Below are 12,217 nucleotides of genomic sequence, written 5' to 3'. Positions count from 1 at the left end.
AAAATGCTTGGATAGATTGGTATATTTAGTGATTTGGATTAAAGACCTAGAGTCAGAAAACCTGTTTGGATATTGTCATCATGAATTATCAGTTCATGGACCAATCAATCACCGTTTTAAAGATAAGGAAACTGAGGATTAGATAAATTAAAAGTACATTATCTCACTTTTGTTGACATTTCCTAAGTGTCAAGGATTTGGTTAAGATCTTAACTTTCCTGATGGGATTTGGGAGTATATATGGTAAAATATGAGCTTTATTTTTGCATTTAATCCTAAAAAAAGCCACTCAGATTTCTTTTTTTAAAAAATAGGCACTTTATTTTATTAGATCTTGTTTTGGTTAGCTTCTCAGAGGGAAAAGGTGGCCCATTCAAAAGAGGTGTTTAAAGCAAGGTTAATGAAGGATCAGATTACAAGGTAAGTGATGTAAAGCATTTTCGGAAGCAGCCACTGCAAAACCCATAGCTAAGAAGGGAGAGAAACAAAGGACTAGGGAACCTGGTATGTGCATTCGGCAATGTTCCTCCTCCAGGGCACAGAGCAGGAAGGAGACAAATGAGAGTACCTTTGGAGGGTCCGCAGAGAATAATTAAGAAAGGACATGTGTGTGATTTTAGGTTTGGAAACTGTGATGGTTAATTTTGAGTCAACCTGACTGGGCCAAGGGATGCCCAGACAGCTGGTTAAACATTATTTCTAGGTGTATCTGGGAGGGTGTTTCTGGAAAGGATTAGCATTTGAATTGTAGACTGAGTCAAGCACATTGCTCTCCCCAATTTGCCTGGACATCGTCCAATCCGTTGAGGGCCTGAAGAGAAAGAAAAGTCAGAGGAAGAGTGAATTAGCTCTCTTCTTGACTATTTGACCTGGAGATTGGTTTTTCTCCTGCCCTCTGACCAGGATTTACATGTCTGGTTGTCCAGCGGGTAGACTTAAACTGGGACACATACAGTTGTTCCTCCTTGTTCTCAGGCCTTTGGGCTTGAACTGGAACTATACCACCTGCTTTCCTGGGCCTCCAGCTTGCAGACAACAGATGGTGGGACTTCTCGACCTCCATAGGCACATAAGCCAATTCTTTACAATGAATCCCTTTCATGGTTGATAGATGATAAGATAGATAGATAAATAGATAGATAGATAGATATGGATATAGATAAGATATAGTTATAGATATAGATATAGATCTGAACGCCTCAAATGGTGACCAGGGGAAGTCACCCCAATGGCTATGAGGAAGACAGTCCAAACTCAGTTCTTATTGCCATCACCCAGGGTGAGCTTGTCAAAGAGGGATTCTGCCATGCCAGTTTCTGGGGCCCCCATCTGAGGCAGGTTGGTGAGAAGGCCACCCAACACTTTGATGGATTTGACCTGCTCATGTCAGCAGTGACGCTCCAGGAAGCCACAGGTTGAGTGTTGTTCTTGGTGGCCAATTGGTACAGATCCAGCAGGCTCTGGTTCATGTTCTTCTCCCAATGGAAGGCACAATCCATTGCCTTCAGACTGGTCTCCTAATCTTTGCGGTCTGGCTTCTTGATGTCATGGAAGTGGCCACGGGGCTGGTTTTGCAGCCCCATCAGCTTCTCTGAGGGCTCCCTCTCCTTGGGCAACTGGTGCAGGAAATATTGGATGAAGAAGTATTCGTGGACAGGTACACATAGGAGGCACAGAGCTCCAGGTGGATCTGGCTGTTGACAGCAGCCTTGCAGCCTGGCTGGCAATTCTGTCACGGAGGGCTGGAAGGCAATGTGGAAACAGCAGGACAGACAGCAGAGTGTTCCTGGTGGCAGGCAGGTTCCAGGATATATAGACATTCTTAGTGTTGTGTTCTGTAATCTAGGACAAATGGAACCAGCACCCCCAGAAAGGTGCCTGATTAACATATAGTACTTTGAAATCATTTTTGGCAAAATAGAGTGAAATAGTGAAATAGAAGGTCATTTACCACTACCTTCCTCCACCTGTTCCCATAATCCAAGGAAGTCTTTGTAGAATTTTCCATTTGATGAGTAGTATTTTAGCCTCAACTTGTGCAGATGTAACACTGTATACTCTCCTGGTTCTCAAATTTCACTGCATATGAGATTCAGTGGAGGGATTTTAAAAACCCTAATATCATGATCACACATCAGAGCAATTAAATCAAAATCTCCTCAGAAAAGACATAAGTATTTCTGAAGTTCCCTGGGTGATTCTCATACATGTTCAAAGTTGAGAACCATTGGTGTGATGCAGTGTTTCTCAACCTCAGCATTGATATTTGGGCCGTAAATATCTTTGTTGTGGGGGCCTTCCTGTCCATTGATGGATGCTTATCAGCATTCCTAGCCTCTACATACTAAATGCCCTGCCTCCCTAGTATCAACCAAAAATGTCTCCAGACACTGTAAAATGTCCTCTGAGCTAAAATCACCCCTAGTTGAGAAGCAATGGTGTCGTGGAAATAAACAAACTCATTGTAATTAAATCCAGTTCCTACCATTGTGGGATTAAAGTCTCTCCCATGAATTAATTATCTCAAGAATTTGGGGTACCATATTAGTTTGTTCATCTGTAATTTGGGAGTACAGTTTTTAAAGTATGTAAAGCATTTGATAAGTAGTAGGTAGTGTAAAATATTGATTATTACTCTGCTTCAAATTTTTAGTGATCAAATAAAAGTTCTGTTGATTTTTTTTTTATTCCTGGATAATATTTTGAAATGTATACATTTTAACCTTGGCAAAGGAAGAAACAAAAAATTGTTCTGAAAATAGGCTAGTATTTTAAGATACAGAGACTCTGAAGTTACAGTCAAATCCTTCTCTAAACTGCAAGGATATCCAGCTTAAGACATCGCTATCACGGGAAAGCAATTCACAGGTCAGCTTCAATTATCAATTACCAGGAGAGTTGTGAAAGCAAAGCATGTCTTTGCCAACCAGTGGTTTTACACTTGTTGGTCAAATAATATATAGGCTGCAATAGTACAAAAGATAATTGCCACTATTTTAGAGTAAAACCTCTTACAGGGCAGACCAGAAACACTCATTTTTCCAAGTTCTCTTGTGGAGTACTGTATAGCTGTAACTGAGACTTGATTTTTGTCACCTAAGTAATTGTTGGAAGAGTTATCTAAACAACTTATAAAGCAAAATGGAATAAATACACAGAGGACTGATGCACTGATAAAAGAACTATTTCAACATTTTGCTCTTATGACATAGGCCATGCATATCATGTGGGGCCATGACTGCTAATTCGAGGGAATTCTATTCATTACAGGTTTCAGAAATGAGAGTGAATTTACTCAAAAATGATATTTGGCAATTACCATTTTCCCTCCGAAGGTGGCCCAGGACATTCTTCTCATCAGAGGTATACTTGGTCTAGCATGCATTCGAATTTGACATAGGTTATATTCATTCAATATCCATTTTAAAATTTCACTATTTCAACATTTCTTCCATGTCTACCAAGTGCTATAAATTACATTAGATACTGTGGATTCAAAACAGTGATGTGGAGTGGAGGGAAAAATACAGGTCCTGCCCTTTTGAGATTCAGTATAATGGAGAAGATAGAGAGTAATCAAATAATTATATAAACAGTTCTAAAATTCAAGCTGCATTACTTTTTAAAATGGCATTTATAGACAAATCATTAGCATGCCATAAAACTCACACTTCTAAAAGGTACAATTCAGTGGCTTTTATTAAACTCACAGATTTGTACATAACAATTATCTGATTTTAGAATATTTTCGTGACCCCATAAAGAGAACTCATACACATTAGCAGTTATTATGCATTTCCCTCTCCACCAAACCTCTAGCAAAAACTAATCTTTCTATGTCTATAGATTTGCTTTCTCTGGGAATTTTGTATACTTGAAATTACACAATATGTAGTCTTATTTGTCTGGTTTCTTTCACTTAACACAGTGTTTTTAAAGTTCATCACGTTGTAGCATGTATCAGAACATTATTCCTTTTTTTTTGGCTCAATAATATTCTCTTGTATGGATATACCGCATTTATTGATGCATTGATCAGTTGATGAATATTTGGGTTGTTTCTGCTCTTTGGCTATTATGAATAATGCTTTTATAAACATTTGAGTACAAAAGTTTATGTAGATGTATGTTTTGCATTTTCTTGGGTATATGCCTAGGAGTGGAATTGCCGAGTTTTAAGGTAACTCTTCACTTAGCATTTTTAGGTTTCCCAAATGGATATATCATTATGAAATTCCACCAGCATTGTATGAGGGTTCCACTCCTCCATGTCCTTGCCAACCTTTGTTATCTGTCTCATTTTATGTCTTAGTAACTCTTGAGTTGACTGATCTTTTGTTAAATGTCCCAGATACAAGTCCCTTACTACAGCAGTCCCAAACCTTTTTGGCACCAGAGACCGGTTTCGTGGAAGACAATTTTTCCACGGACCGGGTGAAGGGGGGGAATGGTTTCGGGATGATTCAAGGGCATTACATTTATTCTGCACTTTATTTCTGTCGTTATTACATCGTAATACATAATGAAATTATTATACAACTCACCATAAGGTAGAATCAGTGGGAGCCCTGAGCTTGTTTTCCTGCAACTAGATGGTCCCATCTGGGGGTGATGGGAGACAGTGACACCCGAAGTGTGTTGCTTATGTCCAGTCTACTCTGTAAGATGCAGCTTAATTGTCACTTGCCACTCACTGATACGGTTTTGATATGAGTCTGCAAGCAATTGACTTATTATGGTCTCTGTGAAGTCAAACCTCTCTGCTAATGATAATCTGTATTTACAGCCACTCCCTAGCACTAGCATCACTGCCTCAGCTCCACTGCAGATCATCAGGCATTAGATTCTCATAAGTAGTGCGTGGGCGGTAACATGAGTGATGGGGAGCGGCTGTAAAAAGAGATGAAGCTTCACTCGCTTGCCCGCCGCTCACCTCCTGCTGTGCAGCCCAGTTCCTAACAGGCCACAGACTGCTACTGGTCCGTGGCCTAGGGGTTGGGGACCCCTGCCTTACTAGATATATGATTTGCAAACATTTTATCCCATTCTGTGGGTTGTCTTATCACTTTCTTGGTGGTGTCCTTTGAAGTCCAAAAGTTTTTGTTTTTTAATTTAATTTATTTATTTATTTATTTATGGCTGTGTTGGGTCTTCATTTCTGTGCGAGGGCTTTCTCTAGTTGTGGCGAGCGGGAGCCACTCTTCATCGTGGTGCGCACGCCTCCCACCATTGCGGCCTCTCTTGTTGCGGAGCACAGGCTCCAGACGCGCAGGCTCAGTAATTGTGGCTCATGGGCCTAGTTGCTCCACGGCATGTGGGATCTTCCCAGACCAGGGCCTGAACCCATATCCCCTGCATTGGCAGGCAGATTCTCAACCACTGCGCCACCAGGGAAGCCCCAAAAGTTTTTAATTTTGATAATGTCCAGTTTCTTTTTCTTGATTTCTTTTTCTGCTTGTAATTTAATGTCATATATAAGGAAACTCTGCCTAATCCAAATACTTAAAGATGTGTGCTTATATTTTCTTCTAAGAGTTTTATAGTTTTACGTCTTATATTTAAGTCTGTTATCAATTTTGATTAAATTTTTGCATATTATTTTAGGTAGGAGTCCAACTTCACTTTTTTGCATGTGGTCATCCAATTTTCCTGGCACCATTTGTTGAAAAGACAAATCTTTCCCCCATTGAATCTCTTGGTCCCTTATTAAAAATCAGTTAACCATAAATGTTATAGTTTATTTCTGGACTATCAAATTTATTTAATCTATATGTATATCCTAATGTTGGTACCAGACTGCCTTGATTACTGCAGCTTTGTATTAAGTTTTGAAATTGAGGGGTGGGAGTCCTCCAACTTTGTTCTTCTTTTGCAAAATTGTTTTGCCTATTCTGGATTTCTTTCAGTTCCATATGACTATAAGAATCAGCTTGTCAATTTCTACAAAAATAATCCAGCTGAGATTTTGATAGGTATTGTAGTCAACCTATAGAAAAATTTGAGAAGTATTGTCATCCTAACAAAATTAGTTGTTACAGTCCATAAACATGGGATGTCTTCCTATTTATTTAGGTCTCCTATTTATTTAAGTCTTCTTTAAGGGTTTTAGTAGATATCCTTTATCAGATCAATTAAGTCTCCTATTCCTTTCAAATACTAATATGGTAATTATTAATATCAATATGGTAATATTGCATTGGTTATGTTTGTTTGTTCAACAAACTTGCATCTCTGGGATCAACTCACAAATTTGTACATAACAACTAACACTTTTTTATGATGCTTGATTTGTTTTGCTAGTATTTTGTTTAAAACTTTTGAGTTTGTCTTCATATGAGTTATTGTCTGTGGTTTCCTTGTGATATTTTTGTCTAGTTTCAAATCAGGGAAATACTGGCCTGATAGAAAGTGTTGGGAAGTGTTTCCTCCTTTTCTGTTTTTTTGTTTTGTTTTGTTTTGTTTTCCTGTTCTGCTTTTTGAAAGAGTTTGTGAGGAATTGATGTTAATTTTTCTTTGAAAGTTTGGTAGAATCACCAGCAAAGCCGTCTGTTTCTGGGCTTTTCTTTGTGGGTAGAGTTTTTCTTTAATTACTAATTCCATCTCTTTGTCTGCTATAAGCCTGTTCAGATTTTACAATTTCTTCTTGAATTCATTTTGGTAGTTTGTGTCTTTCTAGGAATTTGTCCCTAAATAATCATCTAGATTATTTATTTTGTTGTCATGTAATTGTTTATACCATTCACTTATAATCATTTATTGTTCTGCAAGGTTGACAATATTGTCCCCTTTTTCTTTCCAGATTTTAGTAATTTGTCTTCTCTCTTTTTTCTTGGTCAGTCTAGCTAAAGTCTGACACTTCTTAAACATTTTAAGAAAAACAACTCTTGGTTTTGTGGATTTTCTCTATTTTTTTCTATTCTCTACTTCATTGACTTCAGGACTAATTTTTATTTTTTCCTTCATTATGCTTGTTTGCATTTAGTTTGCTCTTCTTTGTCTAGTTTCTTCGGTGGGAGATTATGCTATTTATTTTAGGTCCTTGTTTTTTAGTGTAGGTGTTGTGTTTACAGATACATTTTCCTCTAACCACCACTTCAGCTGCATCCCATAAGTTTGGATATGTTATATGCCATATTCATCCATCTGAAAATGTTTTCTAATTTATCTTATTATTTCTTCTTTGACCCACTGATTATTTAGGAGTGTGTTTTTTTAATTTCTACAATTTGTGAATTTCCCAAATTTTCTTCTCGTATTGACAATTCCATTTCCTTTCAGTCAGAGAATTCAATCATTTTAAATACACTGATGCTTGTTTTATGGCCTAACATATGGTCTATCTTAGATAATGTTCTTTTTGCTTTGTGCACTTGAAAGAATGTATATTCTGCTTTCATTGGGTTGAATATTCTTTGAGTATCTGTTATGCCTAGTTCTTTTATATGGCTGTTCAAGTCTTTTATATCTCTGTTGACTTCTCTCTAGTTGTTCTATATTTTATTGAAAGTGGAGTATTAAGGTGTCCAGCTACAACTTTTAAATTGTCTATTTCTATCTTTAATTCTATCAGTTTTTTTTCATGTATTTTGACACTCCATTCTTAGGTGCATTCATTTATGATCATAAGTATAATGATGGATTGACCCTTTTTATGATAAAATATACTTTTTCATCTCTGTCACACTTTTTATCTTAAAATCTGTTTCATCTGATATTGCTATAGCCATTCCATCTCTCTTTTGATATCTATTTACATGTTATATATTTTTCCCATTTGTATATCTATCAACACATTCATATTTTTTAATCTGCAGTATGTCTTTTATAGAAAAGAGAACCCTCATACACTGTGGGTGGGAATGTAAATTGGTTCAGCTACTGTGGATGACAATGTGGAGATTATTCAAAAAATTAAGAAAAGAACTACTGTATGATCCAACTATCTCACTTCTGGCTAGTTATCCAGAGAATATAAAAGCACTAATCTGAAAAGATATCTGCAACCCCATGTTCATCGTGGTATCATTTACAATAGCCAAGATATGGAAACAACCTAAGTGCCCATCAACACATAAATGGTAAAGAAGATGTGATATATATGTACAATAGAATATACTTAACCATGAAAAGAGATAAAACCTTGCTACTTACAACAACATGGATGGACCTTGAGGGAAAATACTAAGTGAAAATAAGTCATATGAAGAAAGACATACTATATGATTTCAGTCGTATGTGGAATATAAAAAGCTAATAAACAAACAAACAACCAAAAACAAAATAAATGAACAAACCAACCAAAAACAAACACATAGATAAAGAGAACACAGTAAGGGCTACCAGAGGGGAAGAAGCAGGGGGAGGGGGAGGGTGAAATGGGTAAAGGGGGTCAACAGTATGATGATGGATGGAAAACAAACTTTTGGTGGTGAGCACATTGCAGTGTGTACAGAAGTAGGAATACAATGTACACATGAAACATACAAGGAGCACAGTTTCTGGCTGATATGGTAAGAGTATGTTTAGTTTTGTAAGAAAGTCCCAAACTGTCTTCCAAAGTGTCTAAATAATTTTGCATTCCCGCCAGCAATATATGAGAATACCTGTTGCTTCACATCCTCACCAACATTTGTTGTTGTCAGTGTTCCAGATTTTGGCCATTTTAATAGATATGTAGTGATATCTTATTTTTCTTTTAATTTGCATTTCCCTGATGACATATAATGTGGAGCATCTTTTCATGTTATTTCCCACTCTTTTCATTTTTTATTTGTTCTTTCTCTTTGTTTTTCATATTGTATGATTTCTACTTATCTGTCTTCAAGTTTAGCAGTCTTTCTTCTACCAGTTCAAATCTACTATTGAACCCCTCTAGTAATTTTTTTTCGTTTCAGTTATACTTTTCAACTCTAGAATTTCCATTTCATTCTTTTTAATAATTTGTCTCTCTTTATTGATATTTTCTATTTTGTGAGACATATTTCTCATACTTTCCTTAAATTCTTAGGCATAGTTTATTTTTAAAAACATATTTAAAATAACTTTTTAAAAGTCTTTGTCTAGTAAGTACGATTTGGGCTTTTCAGGGACAGTTTGCATTGGTTGATTTTTTTTCTAGTATAAAGGCCATACTTTTCTATTTCATTGCATATTTCATTTTTGTTGTTGAAAACTGGACATTTTAAATAATATGATGTGGTAAATCTGGAAATTATTGATAGATTCCTTGCCTCACTCCCCAGGGTTTGTTATTGTGGCTGTCAAGGAAGTTCTGGCCTGAGGTGTGATTGAAAAAGTAGGGCAGCTTTGCAAATTGGGAGTCAACATTCATTGTGTGTGTACTATTTGTGAAGTCTTGTGCTAGGTCACAAGGAAACAATGATGTCTAATTTCTCTAGAAGTTAATGATATAGTGAGTGGACAAGCATAGAAACAGTTGATAGTATTCATTCTGTTATGGTATTTATCTTCTTGCTAGGCAATGTGTTGCCATAGTGTTTCCATTGCAACCATCTCTACCTCTGTCTGCAAGGACTGGATATCCTGGAACTTACAGAAACGCTCACAATAACATTGTTCTCTGAGGAAGAATTGGAATTTACTAGATGTACAAGGAGGAGTGTAAATGGGGCAAAGTGGAAGAAAATCATAAATGCAGAAGCACAGAGGTACAAGTAAAAGGGGCATGACAAATAGAAGGAAGTGAGTTTGGAGAAGATAGAGATAGCAATTTAGACCTTTGACTTGATGTGATTTATGTAAAACTGGTAGTCATTTGGATCATCATTTTATCAAGGATGGAATTGAAGTAGTAAATTTGTTCAGTACAGTGTCTTACTGTACTTCATGTAAAACAGAGGTTTTGAATATTAGTTTTATTGAGGAAACCTCAGGTCCACATCATTTATGGAGAATTTTCATAGAAATTTGAAAATATGGCAGGTCATTTGACCTGCAGATTTTTACTTTTCTTTTTAATTGTTTCCAGATGGTATGAAAGAAGAGAGGCAGAGTGACATGGCAGTTGAGAACGTACTTGGATAGTGTGAGGAAGAAGGGAAAGAGGTAGAGAAATAGAAATCTTCTAGTCATAGGTTATAGTTATGTTAGTGCAGTGATATTATGGAGATATTTGGGGGGAATTGAATGGGAGTTTCTGGCCCTTAAATTGTATGCTAAAGCTCTTACTTCCCATATATATACTTTTAGTAAATATCTAGGGAACAGAAACAACTAAAAACCTAAAATATTTTGAGACTGTTATATTGCATATGAAAATCATTTTATTTATAAATGACTTTGTTTGTGCTGACAAGATTATTTATTATAAGAAAGATTCCCACTAAAGGAAGATCAACAGGCTCACTAAGCAGCTTAAATGTGCCAAAAACAAATCTTTTTTTGAAGCATTAACTGTATGTAGTTTTTTGCTGTGCATGGAGTAGGGGAAGAAGCAGTCCAACAGAGACACTGTTTCTGGTGTAAGAACACACGTGTGTGTGTGTGTGTGTGTGTTTGTGTATTACCTTTCTCACAGATATTTTCCCATGAATTGCCACTTCTTAAGTACTGAATATTATTGTCTCAGACAAGTATATAGACAATTGCAAACATCTATAAGTTCACTGCAGACATTGGATGGGTAGCAAGTCACTCTTACAACACAGAGGAGGAGAGATACTTAGACTGGACTCCTGAAAGAAGATAAGAAGGAAGGGTTGCCATTGTATTTATTTTTTAATTTTTGTTAATAAATTTATTTATTTTATTTTTGGCTGCGTTGGGTCTTCATTGCTGCACGCAGGCTTTTCTCTGGTTGTGGCGAGCGGGGGCTACTCTTTGTTTCAGTGCGCAGGCTTCCCATTGCAGTGGCTTCTCTTGTTGTGGAGCATGGGCTCTAGGTGCATGGGCTTCAGTAGTTGTGGCATGCGGGCTCAGTAGTTGTGGCACGCGGGCTCAGTAGTTGTGGCGCACGGGCTTAACTGCTCCGCGGCATGTGGGATCTTCCCAGACCAGGGCTCGAACCCATGTTCCCCTGTGCTGATAGGAGGATTCTTAACCACTGCACCACCAGGGAAGCCCAAGTGTTACCATTTTATTAAAAATAATAATAATATGGAGAAAGGGAAATGATACATGGATTTTCATACTACATTAGGAGATCTCTAAGATCAATGGAACTATAATTTCATTGTAATGTAGAAGAAGTTTTATTTATTTATTTATTTTTAATGTGAAAATAAGTATAGGTTAGAGCCCAATTGCTGAAGTCCAAGACTTCTTGGTAAGAACTTTACTTTGGAGAGAAGAGGAGCCCCTGAGGATTTTTTTTTTTTTTTAATTAGGGGAAGGATAATACAGGAGAATGGCAAAAGTCAAATAAAGAAGGAAATTCTTCAACATATTTTTTGGTTAAAAAATAAAGAGCTGGGGGTCTTGCAGAATCAGGAAAACTGAAATAAAAAATAAACACAAACAGAAATCTATTATTGATTCTTTTAACCTGAGTATTCTCAGGGTCCTTGAATCTTCCTTTTTTTTTTTTTTTTTTTTAAATTTTTATTCTTGGCTGTGTTGGGTCTTCGTTTCTGTGCAAGGGCCTTCTCCAGTTGCGGCAAGCGGGGGCCGCTCTTCATCGCGGTACGCGGGCCTCTTCACTATCGCGGCCTCTCTTGTTGCGGAGCACAGGCTCCAGACGCGCAGGCTCAGTAATTGTGGCTCACGGGCCTAGTTGCTCCGCGACATGTGGGATCTTCCCAGACCAGGGCCCGAACCCGTGTCCCCTGCATTAGCAGGCAGATTCTCAACCACTGCGCCACCAGGGAAGCCCGAATCTTCCTTTTTTATATATTTTATTATTTTTTTTTAAAAGGAAGTGAGAAGTGAAGGGAGGGTTGGAGGGAAAAATAAAGATTGAAGAAAGGGAAGAAAGAAAGCGAGAGAAAGCAGGAATGGTGATTTAATTCTACATAGGATTCTACGTAGGATACATAGGACTCACAGAAGGAAACAAAATAGTTTATTTTTTAAAACCCTACTTTTATTCGTTCATTTCTGCAGCACTGTTTCTTAGAGGTATTGCAGCATAGCAGTTGCAGGATGACGGTAGAGTCAGACAAACCAGCTGGAATCCTTTCCTCATTTATAAATTAGTTAATACATAAATTCAGGCAAATTGCTGTACTTCTGTCCTCCTCCCCCCTACACACACACACAC

Source organism: Eubalaena glacialis, chromosome 18 (assembly GCF_028564815.1).
Source record: "Eubalaena glacialis isolate mEubGla1 chromosome 18, mEubGla1.1.hap2.+ XY, whole genome shotgun sequence".
Lineage (NCBI taxonomy): Eukaryota > Metazoa > Chordata > Mammalia > Artiodactyla > Balaenidae > Eubalaena > Eubalaena glacialis.
Note: the sequence above shows the minus strand (reverse complement) of the source record.